Genomic DNA, 12,267 nt, shown 5'->3' with positions numbered 1-12,267 from the left:
TATCGGATCGAGCTGAAACTTTGGCATCTGGTTGTGACCTGTAGCGCTACCTTTGGGCGGAGAATGAGCGTTCGGCGATGCCTAGTTTATTTTTGCGGTAAAAAATACCGTGTAAATTTTCTTTTGTGACACCCTGAAGACTTTGCAACTGAATTTTGGGTTCTTACACTCTTCGCATGGCGTAAGGAGCGTCTGAGAAAGAAAGTGTATTGCGGAAATGGTTGCGATAGCTTCATTTTCGTTTTTTATTATGCGTAAAAAAAGAAGCGTTGTAAGAGTTGATGAAGAGAAGACCTATACACTATTTTATGAAGTTATGTTCAATGAACTCGCATATAATGTTTCTTCTCTCTCCTCCTGGATCTCAGTATAAAAAATAAAGAAAAATAAAACCGGAACAACATTTCATTCAGTTTATGTGCATCGTAGTTGAATTTCAACTACAATTTTAATGTTCGGTGTCCAATAAACTGAATTTTTATGTTTATTGGACAACTCTTTATTTTGTCTACTCTCTATTTTGTGTGTATTTCAATTGTTTGTGCTTAACCCAGTAAGCTTTCGAGCTGTTGGTTAGCACAGGAGAAAAATAAACATTGATTGATTGATTGATTAATGTTGCATACTACTACTAGAGGATTACGTTAATCGTAGTCATGTTAACCGTTCCAGTAGAAGTGAATGTATTTTAGACCTTTCAATCAATTAAATACAAGAGTGGTTTATATCCTTATACTACTCGTTAATTTCTCCACTCATTTGTTGAGGTGAATACATGAAAAATGGTTCTAAATAAACTAGTTACTGACCATGTTAGATTAACTTAAGACAGGGGTAGACAAGAAACATCAAAACGTAGAAAAGTCGTTTTGATGTTTCTTCTCTACATTTTCAAGTTAATTGAATATGGTTAATATTCACAAGCGCAGCTGCACCCGTAGGTAATTTTTTTTAAACTAGTTATAAAAATAAAAATTTGCGCTTTCAAAATACATGGTCCATTATTATTCCCAATAAAAACCTCGCTACACGAATAAAAAGTTAAGCCGGAAAAAAAGTCCCACGTGGCCTTTACAATTTTTCTTAGCTTTGTCGGCAGTTTGTTCCTAACACATGAATTCCCATTCAAACAGATGTACGAAATTTTGTAAACATGCTCAATTACCTGAACTACAAACGCAATATTACAAACGGTATAAAATTTATTAGTGAAAACACAGCCCTTTCAGATAAACTAAACATGCCTCAGAGTTTTGAATATTACGTCTTTATCCCACAGTTCACCCGAACTTCTATCAAAATATTTGCAAATGTTCTTATCATTCGAAGGTAATCCGGAGCACAAGTTCGTCTGCTTCTTTCGCAGCGGTTGTGGTGACGTCAGAACGCCGAGATCTCATTGGCTCTGATTGAACGACAGTGGGTAGACCTCAAGGCAGCTTGCTTTGAGGTCTACCCGAAAGAGTTACACATGTATAACTGTTTCGTAAAACATTGTATATTACGCATGCGTATATCTTTCGCCGAAAATTGTATGCAATACCAACGCGCTCCTTAAAAAAATTATATTTTGATTTGTTACTCTTTTTTCTGAACTATGGTCATTTTTTGAACCACAAAAGTGGTCTGACTCATCTTCTTTCCTTGCAATGCATGCGTGTAAGGTGTATTTTGATGAAATATGTTGTACATATTTGCAATTGTACAGAAATTGCAGAATTTTACAGTGCTGCTTTTTTTAAAAAAACTTAAATATTTTGTTATTTTTATTTTTGTCTGAACCTTTGTGTTTGTGGCCTCTACTCCAACATAATAGCTAACCTGCGCCAACTAACTTGTAAAAACATAGACAACAGCAACAACATCGAAGTGGCATGTGAGGTTCCAGAAAAACTCGAAATATTTTCATTTAAAAGCAACCTCTCCTGATCTTACATCGAAACATGATGAAACACATATTTGGTATTTATCTCAGGCATTGATTACGTCGATGTGGTTCAACACATCTACGCACCATTAAGCTGTTTCAAACCGCATCAGGAGAATTCGTGCGTCCAAGAAGATTACCGGAAGGAAACTCGCGCTAAGTGTTGTAGGATTTCCCTTGCTCGTCTCGGAGGATGACACAACGCACCGGTTCGTTAACACCAAGCCATTTATTGACTCTTATCTCCACGTGCCACGACCCAAAAAGCCCCTGCGCATATGATGCGACGGACTTTTATCAGCAATTCGCCACTCGCGTGGCCAGTTTCACTTGGTCACTTCGCGATGGAAATGACCACAGAAGAACTGGCATGCAGGCAAACAGTTGTAACGGTTTCGATCTTCAGGTTGCCCACACATGTCCCATCTTCAAATGAATGAAAACAAAACATGGGACGGCTTAGAAGGCCATGGGGTGGCCTTCCTCCCGGGTACCCTAGGGTCGAGTGTTCGCAAATTGCCGAGCGCGGGTCCAACGTCAGTACTTCCGGACGGTACCATTGCGGCAGTAGTGGGTCTGATAAGAAAGGCTACGTTGACTCCGCTACGTCTCCGGCACGAGGCACTAGAAATTGAAAACAATATGAGGCCATGGCGCTGGAGGAATAAGTTGCTGATTCCAATAATGACGCCATCCCAATTGCAATGCCGGAGTACAGCTATTTTTTCCCCCCTCCAAAACAAAGAAACGAGGAGGCATGAATATATACTGCATTCAGGCTCGTGCTCCTTCTTTCATTATTTTCACCGCCATCGCAGGTTGTTTAGTGGCAGGGTCGGTGTGGAATCTTCTCGAAGGTGGTCCGGATCGTTGCTTCTTCTTACTAACGCCATAAAGAATTGCGATAGAAATTTTGAAGCGGAATTTAGGTCTCGGGAGAACTCTTCAAAGAGCTTTGAGAAATATCTAAGTCCCCTAACTGCCATTTCTGCGCTTGTATACTCTACAGTGGCCAGCATACGTCTCCGGCGCGATGGGAGCTCTGATGAAAAAGAGTCCACATTCGAGTTCCCCATCTGAACAACTGTCTCTACGCGAAAAAAGAAACGAACGACAGAAGTATCCTTTAGGAGGGTACGTTGTTGGGCTAGTTGCCTCATCTTAGTAAAACATTAAAATAACGCAACAGAAAGACAGGGACAAGAACTGTACAGGACAGAAGTATCATTTATTTAGCTGAACCCCCATTCGTTTTCCTTTTTTTCTTCTTTTCTTGATGGGTGGGGTAGAGTGTCGCCGAGATATAAAGCCCAACGTTCATGATTGGGCTAGGCGGTTCATCCTTTAAAGTGCGAAAATCCCGACGAACAGAACAGAAAAAAGAAGACTGACAGCATTGATGTCTGTCAGGTTTTTTTTTTAGTTCCTTATTGTAGTTAGGCTGTGTGTACTTTTAAAAATAAAGCATAGCGTGAAACTCCATCACTTGTTTGCTTTTTTTTTAAACCAAGTAAATGTTTGGCGAACACTTGAAGCCATATTTCTTGTCGCTTTATTTTTGTTAAACGGAAATGGCTTCGAGTTATTGTCTTTGACAAAGACAATGGCTTGGTCACTGTGGACTTTGGGGCATTTTAAGCCCCCAGTTTCAGTTGGGTTGCACAGCATCTACTTCAGCTTTATGTTCTCCTCGTAATAATCAACATTTGTCTTGAAGTGACACACAAAAGTCGTCGTAGTCCTTGCTGTTGTTCAGACTACCTATTGCAAACTACCCTAAACTTTAAAAAGAAGACCAGCGAATTTTTTTTCGCACTGCAATTTGACAGTTATATGCTAGAAGATATAGACTTAACACGGGTATATTAGGTAGAAAGCCTACGCACGTTTTGTTCGTTGACCCCACAAATGTTTTAAACGCTTCTTTAATAAAAGTTAATAATGCATTGGTAGATGCAACTTTGTTGTAACTAAGTACTGACGAAGGACGCAACAAGGTATAACTCAGGCCTCGCGGAATGTTGCATAAAACTCATTGCTTGACATATTTTAGTTTTCTTTTTTTTTTCTTCTACGTGGTATGCGGTGTCTAACTATGCTTGTGTTAACTCATCGGAAAGTGAACTAAAAATTAAAGAAGATGACTCGTATCGCATGTCCTGAACAAAGTGAGATGCGTCTGCAGCGAAGGACTCCAGGAACGTAAGGATGTCTGGCGAAAAAGTAACGAAATGACCAACCGGCAAGGTAAAGAAAATAGCGTTCTGGTTCTATCATGATCTCGCCGGGGAATCTTATAGCCCGAGCTCAGCGAACTCGGGCTCGCTCTTGTGCTCCTTTTGCCCTTCCCTATTTATAACTGAAAACATGCTACAGTGGCGTTAAAACAGAAAAAAAAAAAACACACACACCTTGAAACAGCTCGAATATTAAGGGAACGGAGGAAAGAAATGGGCGGTAATATCGCTTTAGCGAGGCGTGATTGGCCCATGGGACCTTAGCCTTGGCTACGGTCCAACTTAAGGTGAAACGAGTTATATCTACAAACTTTCGTTGAGTTTTAAGTTAATTAATGCGACTGAATAACACAAAACAGCTTTATCAACCACCTTTTTATAAACCAAGGTCTGCGCACAAACGCAGGGTAAGGGGAGGTGGAGGTCAAAAAAACGGCACTATTAGATATGAAAGAAGCGATTCCGAAGTTTAGAGCGTTTTATTTCCTTTACGTTTTCGTATATTATGTGTAGCATAATTAAGATAGATTAAGAAAGTGTAATTAGTCAAACAAAAATTTCCCAGAACTCCCGGCAACCCAGAAAGGCGTACATTTCAGCCATTTTTGTGTGCGCGCTTTTTAGCTCAAATTGTTGGGTCGCCCGCCATGAAATCTGTGTTGAAAAGTGGGCCTATCTTTCTCCTCTCTATCGCGATTTTCTATAGCTTCAATTTTCTAAAACGAAAAAGATTAGCAAAAATTCCTTTTTCTCGCCGTGAAACAGTGTTGCTAAATACTTTGTTAATATGAGAACACGCTTTTTTATGTAGTTTTGGCGCATCTTTTCAGTTTGCGCACCAAAATATTTAGTTTTGACATTGCCTTATCAGTATCAAATTTGGCATGCATATTCCTTATGATGCAGAGAATGTAACTATGCAGGTTTGGCGATAATGTTTAAGCTTTTATATTTATGCAAATTTTAAGAAACTTTCGTTAGCCCTTTGGAATTGGCGTTTTTGTAAGTTTCAGTTATGTATAATAAAGATAGGACTGAGTAACATTGCTATGTTCTTCATTGCACTCGCGGTTTAAAAGGAGTAAATTCGTTTTATTCACTTGGCTCTTTTAAGTGTGTTCCCATTTTTTTCATGTACTACGTGCATTCTACCCATAACGTACAAATCAAGCCGTATTAAAACTAACACCAGACTTATTACATGGACATCAAGCACTATAAACTTTGACAATATCATTCAGTTGTCATAAAGAATGAAAAAACATTTCCCCTGGCGCATGTCGCCTTAATTGGGAACTAAGTGCTTTTTGCAGAAGCTTGTTTTTGATGGCATTACCTTTTTTAGGCTTTAGTCGATAAAAATGACCAGTTCTAGATCGCAAGAAGCCCAATTAGACCAAGCTTTTGCCTTAGTAGACACACATCAATAGAAATAGACGGGCACTATTTTCTCTGGGGGTGGAGGGGGGGGGGGGGGGGGGGGCGTGATCTTCAGTCCCCACCAATTCCATATTATTTGAACAATTGAAAATAATTAATTGCGTGGATATTCCGAAATTTATTGTTATTGTCTTTTTAAGGCTGGTTGGGCATTATATTTTGGCGAAAACATCGCATCTTAGTATGTAGGATACGGTGTAATTGTTTGAAAATGAAAGAACTATGTTTTTTCCTCGCCTTGTTTCGGGGGGATGTGCATTAGCGGGTCCTTCGTGAAGTGTCTTTCCAGCCCAGCCTTGCTAGCGGCTCATTTTTCCACGAGACCGATAAAGAAAGGGTTTTCTTCCAGAGGCTCGCACTTCTTCCCGTTCTCGAAGCAAGCTTCACGAAGAAGCGAATGGTTAAGTTGCTCCGGAGGAGGAAACGACACCGGGGACCTGCTTTGGATTCCTCGTCTCTGTGCGGACCACTTCGAGGCAGCTGCGGTGACCGCAGTTGTGGACGCTGTCAAAAACGCTGCACTACCGACGCTTCTGCTTCCTGTCGCCGGCAGGACCGAGCGAAGAGCCACTGAAAAGCGCCAGCATCCTGGTGAGTGTTTGGGTGATTTTTTTTTTTGTGAATTTCATAAACGTCGCACTGTGCAGCAGTCAGCATGGCATACGTGTTCGGAACTATGGGTGCTTGCCAGAAGAAAGAACCGTGTTTTTCAACCCGCGTGAATAAACTACGCATTGTTGAACGCTGAATATCGCTAAGACGCTTGAGCTGATGACAAAATGCGAAAGTTTAAGAGCATGACGTTACCTGAATGAATAAACTGAAAGCAAGATTAAATGTGTCTACAAGCCGATGTCCACCTAAGCCTAATGACACCACAATTGTTTGACACAATCTGGTAATTTTCAACACGATAAACATCCACCAGCCCGCCTGCACGCTCACTGTCATCATGTCCTGCGTTGCAGTTTATTCACTTAGACCAAAATGCATGGCTCCGTTTACCCAAACAGTAGCAACAACTGGCAAGCCACTGGCAGGGATTCTTTTTCTTGTCCCGGCCTCCCGGCTTGAGCCTTATAACTAGCAATACGCTTCGTCTTCTCGTGAGCTTGGAGCGTGCATGCGAAGCCAAAGCACGGCGGAACGAGGAAATGTGAAAACCGGATATACAAATAAGACGTCCTAAGTTTAAAGCCTCTTCATGTTTTAAAAGTAGCGCAAGCTGCGGCGATGCACAAAGCACGTCCAACGCACAGCCCTTGGTAATATCATAGCGGCACAGCGCAGGACTGAGCTAGATTCCAGCCGCCATATTTTTTCCGGGAGTGGAGCGTGGCACTTGTCTCAAGCATTTCCACAACAATGAATGTCGCCACCATTCCAGGGATAGAGGGGTTTTACCTGTGCTATGCCTGTGCTTGCCGTTTCGGTTCCCACAAAGGTCTGGCGCTCTCAAAAAAAATTCCGACACTGAACAGCCACTTGTGCGAGGCACGATTTCGTGCTAGAAGCTCTCAAGATAGCGAAACCAGAACCCCCAAATCATTAGTTCAAGACGCTGCAAGTGGCCGTGAACACAAGCAGGCACAAAATGACTTTCTCACCAAATACCGGGTTTTTCACAAATTTGCGAGGATGATGTTGTGTATATATCTGTTAGATGCGTGAACAATGCTCTCCAATATTGACCGTTTTTCGTTTTTCAACGGCTCTTTATATTTGAACATTGATAGGTCCTGGTAAAATTTTATCTTGATTTCGCAGCACAACTGTGCACTTCACACAGCGACTTGAACCATCCCTGCTGCCAAACTGTGAACCGTTGTTCTGCAGGAGCTTTGCTTTCTAATACGCAGAGTAAAATGATCAGTGCAATGCAATGCGTTATTTGTTCTGGCGTTGCAGAACAAAACACTAAAACGTGCAGTCCCATAAACGCTTACAGTTGCTTATTTTGAGGTCGATGATGTTAGCAACTGCCACTTATATCAAAACAGTGCCACGGGCACATCAAATAAAGTTAGTCCAGGGAACACCAGGCCTCTTTTGTGAGAATGGAAGCTTGCTTTTTAAGTGCAGAGCCTCTCCTGTAGATATTGTGTATGTTGCGACTAACTACACACAACAGCAAACATAGTGTCGTTATTTGGTGCCCTATGCTTGTAACCACATGTATTGTGCACATGGAAGCGGCTTCAGCTGGCTCGGAATGACAGGTTCTTACTTTAAAGAAAAGACATTGCTCGGTTACTGTAAAATACCGAGCATCCGCCCATTCCACCAGTGCCCCCTCATCAATTTTGCAACACTTGAAAATATGCAAAGGGTATATTTTTCTAGGAGGAGGGATGAAGAGGAGGAGGAGGAGGAAGTAGGAGGAGATGAGGAGGGAGGAGGATAGGAGGAGGAGGAGGAGGGGAGATGCCAGCTACTCATTGCGCATATAAGTGATATCACCATTCATAAATCACAGCGAGGCACGTCTGAAAATGGGGTGTGCTCGTTATCCAAGCGGCCATCTGTATGGGTACGGTTTCGTGCTGTATCCATCGATCCCTGTAGCACGCCAGACGAAGCTGGTAAATTGTGTGCCGTCAGGGTCGACAACGGCTTGCTCGTGGTAGCTCTGTTCTCCCGCCTACAGCACTCACCAAATATTTCGTGCAAGGCAAAGAACTTCATACCAGTCTCGCAGGAAAACATCTCGTTCGCCCCGAGGGATGTGCACTCGCTGTTTTGCTGTGCCATCTCGGGAGACCACGCTCAAGACTAATGCTGAGGAAATCAAAAACGCCGAGTTGTCTTCCACAGAGCCGAGGGCAAGTAGAATGACATTGAGAGTATCACGTGCTTCGTCAAAGTGTTGGCTTTGACGCTGTCTCTTTCTCCCGCTTTGTTCCTGCTGTCCTGTTTCCTAGCACTGTAGAACTTAGAGTGGAGCTTCCAGATGTGAGAACGATATTTTTTTTCTCCGGACAACCGGTAAGCGAGAGTACCACAATGCAAAAAAAAAAAAGTTTTGCGCTTTGTTGGAAACGTTCATTTCTTAGCCCACACAGAGGCTCTATTTTCACGATACAAAATTAGAAATATACATCGTTTTTATGAGTACCTTTTGACTCGATCATTTCTTTTTTCTTCCCCTGAATCTATTAATTTTCTGAAACAGACATCGGGATTAATCAAAAACATACCCACCATTTGCACCCGCTACTCCGAGGAATGGAAAGTGTTTCCGTTTCGCACGAACTACAGTTACCAGTCTTTAAAACATAATCTACCCTCATTGCTAAACAAATATTGCGTAGATGACGTGGACATCTACAATATAAACCCTAAGTCATTGTACTTACTTTTTGTATAGAGCTGTTTTCGTTAACCTGTGAAACCTAGGTCTCTTTTATATATGTATTTTACGTATTGCTGTAATCTCTGCAGTTATTTTTGTATCGCCATAGCTGTCTGCCAAGTGCACGGGGCCCGGACCCCGTCAAGTCAACATTTGTTGACTTTTTGTCCGTGGCTCCGGCGTCTGTAACCCATACGGATGCAAAAATAAAAATTATTATTATTATATATCTCTCACCCTCACCCTCTGTCTCTCTCTCTCTCTCTCTCTCTCTCTCTATATATATATATATATATATATATATATATATATATATATATATATATATATATATATATATACACACACAGGGTGACTCAAGGAGAGTCCAGGCTCCTTAAATCGACCGCAAAATTCAGTTTCTTAACGTAATGCGAGTTGCGGCACACTCGGATGGAGGCACAGCGTGGAGAAATCCAGGTGGTTCGTAACGCAGGTATGCCGGCCATGCTGCTTGTGTACGGCGGCAGGGTACTTCCCGCAGAAGACACACAAGACGACGGTCTCCATCGGCCTGCAGCAAACACATTGGCACCTTAAAACAGAAAACCGGTATTAACTGTGCATGTGAGTTTTAGAATACAGAGCGTATCACCTATAGGTCCGTTTTGCCAAGCCGCTTGGTACCGTTCGGGTACGTCTTCTGCCAACGGTGCCGCCGTTTCAACGCCGAAGACACTTCGCGCGCCGTGGACCGCCGCCGTCTAGTCGTCAAAGTTTGCGGCGCGTTCGAGGCGTCGCGTCGCGCGTAGGAGAGACGGCGTACGAGATGGACCTGATACCTGCCGTTCGCCAAAGCATTTTCATATGACGACACCACATTTGACGAAGATTTTTAAATTGAGTCCGTCGAATACGCACAGATTGGAAACATTAGTTCGCCGGGAAGCTGCCACTCGTGATTGGCTGGCGCACTGCCTTTCCTGCTTCGTTCCCGTCCGACAGCGCCCCTGGTTTTCTGCGCCACGGCGGAGGAGGGGCATGGTACAATTTTTGATTGGAATTTAAATAGACAAAAATCGGTGGCCCTTGAATATATTTTTTTTTTATAATGCTTGGGGCCCGTAGATTGAATTATGACAATAAATAGACGATATCATAATCCCCTCGAGTGTCCCTATAGTATTACTTTGTGAGTAGCGTTCACGCATGTGTGGTACAGCTCTGTCGATGTAATTTGATGCTCTATTTACCATCGAGCTCACATCAAGATATTATTAATATTTTTTTTCGATTTAGGCAATATAATGTCCGGGCGAAGATATAGCGATTATTATCAAAATGGTAAACCCTGTGTTTTGTGATACACAAAGTATGCAACCAAAATGACTTCGACATCATTCCACTCTGTGAATCTCTCGCTTCCATAAAATCTGAAAACATCTCGATTGAATGCCAAAACATGCATTGGATGATAAATCTTTGTTAATGAGCTTGCCGCCAAAGTTGAACGTATATTCACAAAATTAATCCTTATATGCGTGATTTAACATATTTCACAAACTAAAAAGGAAAACTTCAGTTGGGGTTGCCGCCAAAATCGCATGGGAACTTGACGTACCTCGCAATTAACTCAGAAATCTCAGTTCATTTGAAAAAACGCGGGAATGACATCAGCCAAAAACTTACACACAAAAAGAAAAAGACAAAACAAACCGGCGCAGTGAAGCCGAGGGTTTTGTCGGCACTCCATCACTCCGTTCATAAGAACAGACGGGCGTAGCAGCAAAGAACTTGTAGATCAGTAAACTTCTATTATACTTCGTCTCATCCCACGATGGACTATAGGCCAAAGCCACGGGCCGACAGGTCCAATCACGTTCCACGCTAAACTATGACACGCTTAGCATTGATTAGGTTCGAACGAATAATGCTCCGAATCCAAAAACGCTGCGTCATTTTTATAGCTTCGACACTGAAAGGAGCCAGTACGTCGTGGCTTTCTTTGCAATGTAAAAATGTTGAGTCACTCATGGCTCGATCCGAACCACTGTCCGCCCATTCCCATAAGTGATCCGAGACGCGGGCACCCATACGTTCATCGAAGCAAAATATCACGCAATGTCTAAGTGGCTCGTGATTGGATCTGGCGGTTCGTAGCTTCTGCCTTTAGTTTATCGTAGGGTGAGACGAAGTATACGCCTCGCAAGTGGGCTCAATTTCGTCTTCTGCGCATGAGAAAGGAAGTAGCGGTGACGTCAGAACACCGAGCCCTGATTGGCTGATCGCGACCCCGTATCTCAGCGTCGTCTGCTCCTTTGCAACGTCGTATGCGTCTGTCTTACTTTTCCTGCGACTTTCGGAAGTGTAGGTCTTTACGAGCGAGCTCCACTTCGCCTTTCAGAGAGGGCAGACGAAATAACTTGAGCAGTACGTTGTTTTTGTCTAAAAACTAGCAGACGCGCATCAAGGAGGGAACTCAAAGGACTCACTGGCGAGGTGTCCCGAGGCGCCGAGGTTTGTTTGCTAAGAACCGACAGTGAGCGTGTTAGTGTCCGCAAGTTCCCTCCCAAATACTTTTTCCCTCCTTTCGTGTGCGGCGAGACCCCTCACTCTTTAACGGCGTCGGCGGGTTGGCGGAGTTAACATTGTCTGCTTTACGTCGGCTTGTCAAAGCGATGGCTGTTTTACCTTTCCTGCGTCTGTCGGAGATTCCCCGCTTTTTCACCGGCGAGAGTCACCGTTGCCTCGGGAAACAAGGAGATAACAAGAGGAAGAAATTGACCTCTTAATCTAAAATTGAGGTCAGCGATCAAAGCATAATACGGGAAGGGTTCACAAGGGTCGCGCGGGCATATTCCATTCAGCACGCCAGCCGGTCGTGGGAAGACGGTCGCCGAGTCGCGGAGTGCCTGCTAGGCCTAACTGCCGTGCTCGCTTGGTCGCGTTCGGTGGAATCTTGGCCGTTGCAGCTTTTCCCGTGTGTTTGTGGATCCAGCGTTCTTGTTCGTCGTGGTCTGTTTCAAGTACTTTTTACCTTTTTTCTTGCTGCTTGAAGTCGGGACGCGTGATAAGCGTACGTAGAAAAATAGACGTCCGTGGGTCGTCGCGACCGCGACGCTGTCGGCCATGCTGAGTTGATCGTAAGAAGTGCTATGACAGCTTCGGAGCTGTCGTAGGATTTCGTCGTAACCTGCGCAAAACTTACGAAAATTTCGTTTCGTGAATACGAATTTGTTCTTAAGTTATCTCTTACGCACATGTTTGGCGTAAGATCGTTTCGTGAATCTAGCCTCTGCACTTCCGAAAGTCGCAGGAAAGGTAAGAGAGAC

This window comes from Ixodes scapularis, unplaced genomic scaffold (genome assembly GCF_016920785.2).
Source record: "Ixodes scapularis isolate PalLabHiFi unplaced genomic scaffold, ASM1692078v2 PGA_scaffold7__128_contigs__length_106722199, whole genome shotgun sequence".
NCBI classification, from domain to species: Eukaryota; Metazoa; Arthropoda; class Arachnida; order Ixodida; family Ixodidae; genus Ixodes; species Ixodes scapularis.
Note: the sequence above shows the minus strand (reverse complement) of the source record.